Genomic DNA, 9950 nt, shown 5'->3' with positions numbered 1-9950 from the left:
AGGGCTGACTGAATCACAGGGAAGAGCCCTGCTCACTGACTCACCACAACCACTTCCTGCCAAACCCTGGGTTTTCTTTGGAGGCTTCCTAGCCAAGCAATGACAAGGCCTGATGCAGAGTCCCTTGCAAAGTCTGACGGGACTGCCGCCCGAGGGGGCAGCCTTTGGTTGCCTCATGCCCCATATGGTGAAGCTGCTGCTAAAGAAAAAACAAACAGAGTCTTTTCGGCTTCATGCAAAGCACAAGGAACTGCGGAGAGGGAAAGCAGATGACAAATGAAAACCATTCAGTGCTCTGCTCCACAGTATCCTTTCCCATGAAAGAGGCACGGCTGGAAGATGAGCCAGGCATCACATGGACGGCCCTCAGGAGAAGCATCAATGAAACACTCTGAAAAGCCTGAGGAGTTCCAGGAAATGTTGCCCTTGAATGTCAATGGTTCTGCAGTGTGGGGGATTGATGCAGGAAGAGCCAGAGGGTGGTTAGTCATTATTATCCCTCGGCTCAGGCCAGCAACTCTGCGATCCAGACTTTCTCTCTCTCCACTGCAGAGCCTTGGTTACATTTGAGCTCTGTCCTGTGGTTGTTCTATAACATTCGCTTCTGGCTTGAAAAACATCATAGGGAAAATGAAAATCGATGCTGACACCTACTGGCCATTCTGAGAGATCCTGTTGCTTCTCCTGAAGCCAGGGAAGCCAGAAAAGACCCTGAAAGATCGGTAGTAAACACAGGGCCTGGCCCAAAGCCATTACTCCAACACACCCATTGACTTCCTGGGGAGTTTTACAGGAGTAAGGATTTAAGGACTGGGTCCACAGGGCCACTTTTCCTCTCTGATCTGCACAGAAGGTATCCTGGTCTCCAGGCTACAAGCCTAACTGCTTTGACTTCAGTTGCAAAATATACAGTAATGACAGGCCAGAGTCAGGAGGGTGATGGGCCAATGTTATGGAGAGGCAGTGTGGTCTAGTGGATAGAGCAATGGACCGGAACTCAGGAGAAATGGGTTCTATTGCTGGCTCTGCTACTGTCCTGCTGGGTGACTGTGGGCAAGTCACTTTGCCTCCCCGTGCCTTAGTTTCCCCATCTCTAAAATGGGGACAATGGTACTGACCTGCTATGAGATCTACTGATGGGCAGTGCCCTACTTGTGCATCTGCATTACACTCCCTGGAGCAAACCCCCAGTGTTACACTAGCGCTGGTGCATCTCCCCAGGTAGTAGCCAGGGAGGTGGGAGCCCGAGTGTAGAGAACGCACCAGTGTTTGTATCACCATGTCACCAAACCCTGCTCAGAGCAGACCTAGATGACACAGCGGTAAAGCTCTGGCAGCCACCTGAGGCCCCTCCACACTACAGATGGAAAAGCACAATATAAGAGCCATGGATTATTACTGCTGCTGCTTCTGGTGGAGATGCAGTATTGCTAGTGAACTGAGGGGTGTGTGTGTTCAAACGTGCAGGGCAGGGGGTGCCCCTCCAAACAGATCAGTGCACATAAGACCTGAGCAGTCCAATCAGTTATTAAATCGTGCCTAGCTCAGAGAAGAGCAGGGAAGATGGGTAGGTAGCTTGGAGGGCCTCTCTGATGGTGAGACGGACAGGAACACTAGCAAGATGTGAGCATAAGAATACCCTGGGGCCTGAGGCCTCCTGTGTTCCAGGGGTTCTATGCTGGTCTAACTCCTCTGACGTCAATGGCATGATTCCACTGTGCTGTGGCAAATTAGGCCCTGGGTTCACAGTTTGACCTGGCCTTTTATGTCCTTGTCTCCCTCCCCCTGAATAAGTGGTGGATGGACAAAAAGAACCACAGAGAAAGCAAACAAGTGGTACAGTATTGACGTTTAGCATCCCAACTGGGTGAGGTTGGATGCTCAGGACCTCAGTATCTATAGAGGGCCTCTCAACAGAGTATCCAGAAGTTAAATACAGAGGTTCAGATTTGCATAGCATTCTCCACAGAGGGCCTCAGAGGATTCTGCTCTTCACCTCTCGCATGGACCGGGAGGCTTTGGTTGCTGTGTGTCAGGTATGGGGAGTTTTGGAAGTGCCTTGTCTTTGCTCGGGTGGGAAAGCCATTGTGGACAGGTGCATTTAAATCTAACTATTAGAGACCAGGGTGAGACTTGTGTAGGGGCAGGTTATCACACATTTGCCTTCAGTGGAGTTCTTGCACCTTCCTCTGCAGTGTCTGGTACTGGCCACTGTCAGAGGCAGGATACTGGGTTAGATAGACCTTGGATCTGATCCAGTATGGCAATTCCTATATTTAGCACTGTGCACTAAGGACAGATCATTTTGGGTTCAGTCTCACCCACCCGCCCCCAGGTAGCTTGTTCCACAGCTGAGCACCCTACGCAAAACATACTTATGGCTGGTGAATTCAAACACAAAGCTCTTTCTGTTCATCTCTCTAGGAGCTACAAAGGGAAGCAAAAATCTCAGTTATGTGCACCTGTTTATTGTAAAATGTAGGTACACTTTGAGCTCCTGGCAAGTGGCCAATGCAGCCTTGGCACACTCTGTCCTTCCCCCCTTAATCCTAAATCATCAAAGAGCTTCTGACATGTTCCAATTTGTATTATTACAGCTCCTTCAGCACACAGAGGCCATCACACAGAATGCAGGAGGATGGTTTTAATTTGCCTGAACCTGTAGGAAGATCAGCTTTGTCATTTCTTTTATATTTGGCATTTTAATAGGACCTGAAAGCAGTGTTGTTTTTATAGATTCCTTGAGTTTAAGGCGAGGAGGGACCATTAGATTATCTAATCTGACCTTCTCTATAACACAGGCCATTAAATTTCACCCAGTTATCCCTGTACTGAGCCCAATAACTTGTGTTTGGCTAAAGCATCCTCCAGAAAGTCATTCAATCTTGATTTGAAGACATCAAGTGCTGTATAATCTGCCACTTCCCTTGGGAGTTTGTTCCAGTGATTAATCACCCTCACTGTTAAAAATGTGCCTAATTTCTCATTTGAGTTTGTCTGGCTTCAGTTTTCAGCCACTGTTTCTTGATATGCCTTTCCCTGAGATATTAGAGCCCTTTAGTACCCTGGTGTTTTCTTCTCATCAAGGTATTTCTACACTGTAATCCAGTCACTTTTCAATCTTCTTTTGATAAAATAAACAGACTGAGCTCTTGATGTCTCTCACTATAAGGCATTTTCTCCAGCCATCGAATCACCTTTGTGGCTCTTTTCTGCACTCTCCCCAATTTTTCAACATCCTTTTAAGAACCTAGACATTAGAACTGTACGTAATATTGCAGTATCTGTCTCGCCGATACAGAGGTAAAATCACCTCCCTGTTCCCACTCACTCCTCCCCGGTTCATACATCCATGGATTGTATTAACCCTTTTTGCCTCAACAGTGCACTGGGATCTCATGTTCTGTTACTAGTCCACTATTGCTTCCTCAATCTTTTTCCAAGTCACTGCTATCCCGGAGACAGTAGGTGTGGTCTGTAGCCCTGGTTCCTAGATGGGAAAACTCTGCATTTTGGTTGCACTGAAATGTATTTTGTTTGAATGGGCCCAGCTTCCCAAGCGATCCAGATCACTCTGTATGACTGCCCAGTCCTCCTCATTATTTACCACTCCACCAATCTTTGTGTCATCCATGAATTTTTCCAGCCGTGACTTTATATTTACATCCAGATCACTAATGAAAATGTTGAATAGCATCAGGCCTAGTACTGATCTCTACAGAACCCCCTTAGAAAATCCCCATTTGACGATGATTCCCCTTTTTGAGATCTGTCAGTTAGCCCGTTCTTAATCCATTTAATTGATCTGTGTGGCAGAGGTAACGCCAGCTTCCTTCTCACTGGGTAAGCTATAGTTTAAGCAAATACTGCAGACTCCATGGTATCTTTTTACTCTAATGGTTGCATGTCTGATCCCAGCTGAAAGAAATTCCCAGGGTGAGACAGCAGAGTAGGAATAAGCAGCTAAAGATGTAAATGTCCTGCCATCTAGTGGACAAATGGGTTCTGTTCAATAGTAGTCATGCACAGGTCACATGGGCCTGATTCTCCCCACAGCAGGACAGTAACTCCCAGCAGCAGGGGCGGCTCTAGCAATTTCGCGGCTCCAAGCACGGCGGCACGCCACGGGGGGTGCTCTGCCGGTCGCCGGTCCTGCGGCTCCGGTGGACCTCCCGCAGGCATGCCTGGGGATGCTCCACCGAAGCTGCGGGATCAGCGGACCCTCTGCAGGCATGCCTGCGGATGCTCCACCGAAGCCGCCTGCCGCCCTCCCGGCGACCAGCAGAGCGCCCCCTGCGGCATGCCGCCCCAAGCACGCGCTTGGCGTGCTGGGGTCTGGAGCCAGCCCTGCCCAGCAGTCAACCAGGCAGATGTGTGTCGTCATCTCCATTTAACAGATCAGGAAACAGAGGTACAGAGACTATGTGTCTTGCCCAAAGTCACAATGTAAGCAGTTGGCAGAATTGGGAATAAAACTCAGCTCTCCTGACTCCTAGTCCTCTGATTTAATCCCAAAACCATTTAGTCCAGTAGGACACTTTGTTCTGAGTTAGACTGGTAGGCCTGCTAAAACAGGGAGGATAATCTCATGGCCAAGGTACCAGACAGGAACTCAGGAGATCTGGTTTCCATTCCTAGGCCTGCCACAGACTTTGTGTGTCCTTCGTGCCTCCCAGGAGTGCTGTGAGGTGTTCAGAGACTATGGTGACAAGTCTCATATAAGCAGATCAATGGAAGAACCATATACATTTCTCTCTCCATCCATCCAGTTTATAAACATACTGTGTGCTCCATTATGGGCCAAAAAGCAAGTATAATGGGGCTCCTCACCTCCTCAAACCTAGTAAGCCTTAACAACAGCAAAGATGCATCTGAAGCCCTCCGAGCTAGCTCAGCTGCTCTCACTGGTCACTAAATTATAGTTTGCTGGAGCTGAAAAGCATACTTAGATGCATCAGGGCCAGATCACATCCCCAATCGGCCCTTAAGGTTTGACATTTGGATTCAGGTATCAGAGAAACACCTCTCTGTTAAAGTCTTGACTAGGAAAAGTGGTTGAGTCTGGACCGGGCTTAGCTGCCATGTGCTAGCTCAGTCAGAACTAAACTTGTCCATTTTCCATGTGTAGATGCAGGTGTTGGTGTCACTAGGCATAAATCTAGGTAACTCTGGAGGGTGGAAAACCGTAAGTGTCAATAAAGCCTTCCTGTATTAGGCCTGAATGAACTAAAGTCACTCCATGTCTGACCAAAGCCTTTCCATGTTTGAACTTTAATCGACCTAACAGGCCAGCAACAGAGAATGGTTATCAGTTGCAACACCTGTACCAGAAGGTAATAATGAGGCCTGCTTGCTCCTGGCTAAGGGGCAAAATAACAGATCAAAGAAAGTAAGACAACATAACGGTTCACAGAAGAGTTACTAACGAGCTAGATTGGTTGTTGCCAAGTATGACTTAACTGCTTAATGTAATTGCTATTGCAAAGTGTATTTGCTACATGGGAATGAAAGGTGGGGAGAGAGGGGGAGTGGGGGGGGACAGAAGAGGCTTAGTTAAAGTTATGTATAAAAAGAGAAAAGCTGCTTGTAGCTGTGTGCTTGATTTGAGACGTGTCTGTCTCCAAGCATCCCGCTTTGAGATCTCAAATAAACTTTGGTGTGTTTATTGGAGCGAAGCTCACCAGGCAACGAACACCGCTGTTGCCCCCCTCGGGCCCTTTGGGCCGGCAACACAAGGTAACACTTTGTCACTCGCAGTTACCCTGCATTTCTACTAGGAAAAGAGGTCAAGTTCAGGTGAGGAATAGCATGCATATATGAGCTAAACCTGACCTAAACTCAAGCACTTTTCCTAGTCATGACAAACCCAAACCATGCAAGTATGGGCTGTGGCTGTGGACATAGCTCTCAGCTCATATGTAAGTCTGCTATCCGTCTCCACCCCACAATTTCTATCAGCCTCGTTTATGACTGCCTGAGGATGTAGAGTACATCCTAAAGAGAATCAACCATAATATAGGTCAGCCAAGGACAGTTTATTATTCCTGCATTATTCCACTGGGATGCAGTTAAAGTGATTCTCAGCTCACTTTCTTGTACGAAATACAACTGATCTAGGCTTAATGCTGTTACTTTCGTAAAGCAGGAATATAATATAATAATGGCCAAGTTATTAGGACCCAGTTGATATTCCAGTTATTGCTTTAATTGCAGATACAACCAACAGCATGATTTCTGGAGCTGGAATGTGCCTTGCAGGCCTCAGATGGTTTGCATGGGTGTCTGATTGAATTAACTGGGACACAGAACTCCTTTTGACTAACCCCACATTTTCTATATTAAAGGACATTCCTTCTTGAGTGCCTCAAGTCCTGTATTCAATAAGGAGTTACTAAGATTAAATGTGTGTCATTTCAAGTAACAGTCATGTAACAGACAATACATGGTGATATAAATGCAGGATTTTGTAATACGAATAAACATTGTGGGGAGTTATCCCCTAAAAAAAATGTCTCCACACATGTGATCCTCACCACCTTAGTGTGTCACCATCATTAAGGGGTTTTATCCTTGCAATACCCCTGTAAGATAGGGAAGTGCTACCTGCATTTTACAACAACTTGCCCAAGGTCACACAAGAAGTCTATGGTTGAGCTAGGAATTGAAGCCAGGTCTCTTGAGTCATAATTCAGTGCTCAGATCACTAGACCATCCTTCTTAATACCTCAGAATAAGCTTGGTCCAGTATTTTTCATACTCGTCCTCCATTTCCTCAGATAGCCTGTACAGGTGCTGCTGCTGTCAGAGGCGTCATCTGTTGGAATGCACATCATACTGGGAAACTGATTGCCTGTGGTTCTTAAGAACCCCTGGGTACTTTATGTCAAAACTGGAGTGTTAACGCAGGTGCCTTGCCACTGAATTGTAGGGAACTACATTCTGCTTCTCCAAATTACCCAATAGTGTAAATCAACTATGGGGATTCTCGTGACTGTCCTATAGCGGTTGTAGAGGAAAGACAATGTGGCCTAATGTTTAGAATATAGGACTGGGAGTCAGTACTGCTGTTTTCTGTTACTGGTTCTGCCAGTGGCTGTGTGTAACTTTGGGCAAATAATTTTTCTCGGTGCCTCAGCTTCTCTATCTGTAAAACAGGGATAAATAATACTGTCATGGTTCAGGGCATCTGCACTTGTGGTCCAGCAAGGACATCCACTCTACACTCCCGGTGCCTCAGACTTCACCTCTCTTGGCCAGAGATCCACATCTCTCTCCCTCCTGACAGGAACATTTCCAGGGTGCACAGTTCCCGGCCTAGATGGCAAGTATCCCAGCAAGTCAGACTGCCTAAATGGCAAGCATCTGCACTTCGCTTTCTCTCCAGAGGTTATAAACAGTGTAATTGCCACAGTTACAAGCCCTGTCTAAGAAAGCATCTTTACTCTTAAGAAAGAAAAGAATAAAGGAAATATAAAAAAAAAAAATAAAAAAAAAGAAAGACATGCTAAAGCTTTAACTGTGTTGGAAAAAAACTACACCTTTTTTTTGAATTTTCATCAGGGCATGGAGCTTATATTATAGTACATGCATGCATGTGCAGGAGAAGGTTAGCTCTCCCTGCCTGTTACAAATTTTACCAGGCTTATAAAGGTAAATTTAAATTAATTAATTTACTTTAAATTTAAATTTTATAAATTGGAGTAGCTAGCAAGCTCTTCAGTTTTTTTCAGTATATATATATTATGTTTTTTTTTTTATTTCTTTTTTTTTTTTGTTGGTGGTCTGTCAGTAAGACCCTCTTTGTGGTTTACATATACAGGCTAAAATAAAAAAACAAATAAAAAAAAAAGCAAAACACTCTTTCTCTTTTTCCTTCTTTGGTTCCTCATTTTTCCCTGAATGCCCTCTGTACAGATAAACATATTAAGCAGAAATGCAAACCTGCATCTAATCTTAAGGTGAAAGCTGCAGAGGAAACATAATAACCTAGGCTGGACAGGTGGGGCAAATTTTCCCTATCACTGGGGATCACCCCCAACTCCAACAAGAACTCTGGTAGGTGATCAGTTATTCAAACCTCACACAGGGTTTTGTGGTTACAACTTCATAACAGCTTTTTTATCAGAACAAGAACACATATGCATAGAAAGGTTAACCTTTCCTTTATATAGCTTGGGTCTTTGATAGGTTGCCAACTCTTCAGGATTGTCCTGGAGTCTCCAGGAATTAAAGATTAATCTTTAATTAAAGAAGATTATCAAAACCTCCAGGAATGCATCTAACCAAAATTGGCAACTCAATTTTGATCTTCTTTGATCTTCAGAGACCATGAATAGGTAATCAGTCAGACAGTGGTTCTCTTCTCAGGGCGTAGCTTTAAAAGGTTGGGTCTGGATGTGAAAATTTGCATTTTCCTCCTCCCCCGGATATTTCCTAGGAAAGCCACTTAATTTTGTTTGTCCTAAAAGTTCCCTTTTGCATGGCACGTTGTTTAAAACAGTCCCTTGAAGCTCTGAACACTTCCCAGGGTATACACTGGCCATGTCTCTCCCCTAGGAAGTTTACATACAATCCCACAATAATACATAAATTTTGCATTTATAATGTCATGGATCTTAAAGCTATTTAAACTTAATTCAATATGATCTCCCAAAGATATTGCCATATCTCTCACAAATACTTCCTCCCCACCTCCCAGGCAAGCGACTGGTGCTGCCTGCCCTGTGGGCACCTGCTCGCAAAGAGTATCTGTTGGGAGGGATGGTTGGTGTCTAGTGGACAGGGATGGTGTCCCTAGTCATAGGTGCTGGCTTCCCCTCTGCCCTGGTGGGTGTTTGACCCCCCCAGCTCCTGGTCCCGCCCCTGCCCTGCCTCTTCTCTGTCTCCTCCTCCTTCCTGGAAAGTCCTAAGCATCGCCAAACAGCTGTTAGGTGGTGGGAAGCGCTGGGAGAGAGTGGGAGGAGTGGGGACACAGCATGCTGAGATGGGGGAGAAGGAGGCGAGGAGTGGGGACCTTGGCTGCCAGTGGGTGCAGAGCACCCATTAATTTTTCCTCGTGGGTGCTCCAGCCCCAGAGCACCCATGGAGTCAGCACCTATAGAATCATAGAATATCAAGGTTGGAAGAGACCTCAGGAGGTCATCTAGTCCAACTCCCTGCTCAAAGCAGGACCAATCCCCAGACAGATTTTTACCCCAGTTCCCTATGGCCCCCTCAAGGATTGAACTCACAACCCTGAGTTTAGCAGGCCAATGCTCAAACCACTTGAGCTGTCCCTACCCTCTGTTTGCCAGAAGCTGGGAATGAGCAACAGGAGATGGATCACTTGATGATTACCTGTTCTCTTCATTCCCTCTGGAGCACCTGGCATTGGCCACTGTCGGTAGACAGGATACTGGGCTAGATGGACCTTTGGTCTCACCCACTATGGCTGTTCTTCTGTTCTTACCTGCATTGAGGCCCGTGGAGGGGAGGTGCTAGAGGCTGGCTGGGGTAGTAGATCTGAGAAGCTGCTGGGTGGAGGGGTGGGTTTAACCTGTGGCTATGCCCCACCCCAGAGGGGACGGCTCGCCTGTATGCAATACAGCTCCCCAGAGGAGACCAGAGAGCGTAGGAAGCATCAGAGGGACTGTGGGCTCTGCAATGGGACATCTGCCCCCTATCCCCCTGCAGCTCCCCTCCTCCCTGTGGCAGAGGTCCCCCAGCCTGCTCGTTCCCAAAGCCCCTCCCCCTCCTTCCCAAAGCCCCACCCCATTCTGCCGCTCCTGTCTCCAGCTCTCAGGCCCCACCCTCCAGGAAATAGCAGCAACGCTTTTCAGAATGACCCCTCCCTCCTGCCGTACGGAAGGGAACGGACCCTCTCCATCGTGCGATAGGGGGCGGTCCGGCTTCAGCCCCGCCCCCTCCCCTCCCTGGCAGGGAGAGGTGTGATTGGCTGAGCCCAAGAGCCG

The sequence above is a fragment of the Mauremys reevesii genome, linkage group 13 (genome assembly GCF_016161935.1).
Source record: "Mauremys reevesii isolate NIE-2019 linkage group 13, ASM1616193v1, whole genome shotgun sequence".
NCBI lineage: Eukaryota > Metazoa > Chordata > Testudines > Geoemydidae > Mauremys > Mauremys reevesii.
Note: the sequence above shows the minus strand (reverse complement) of the source record.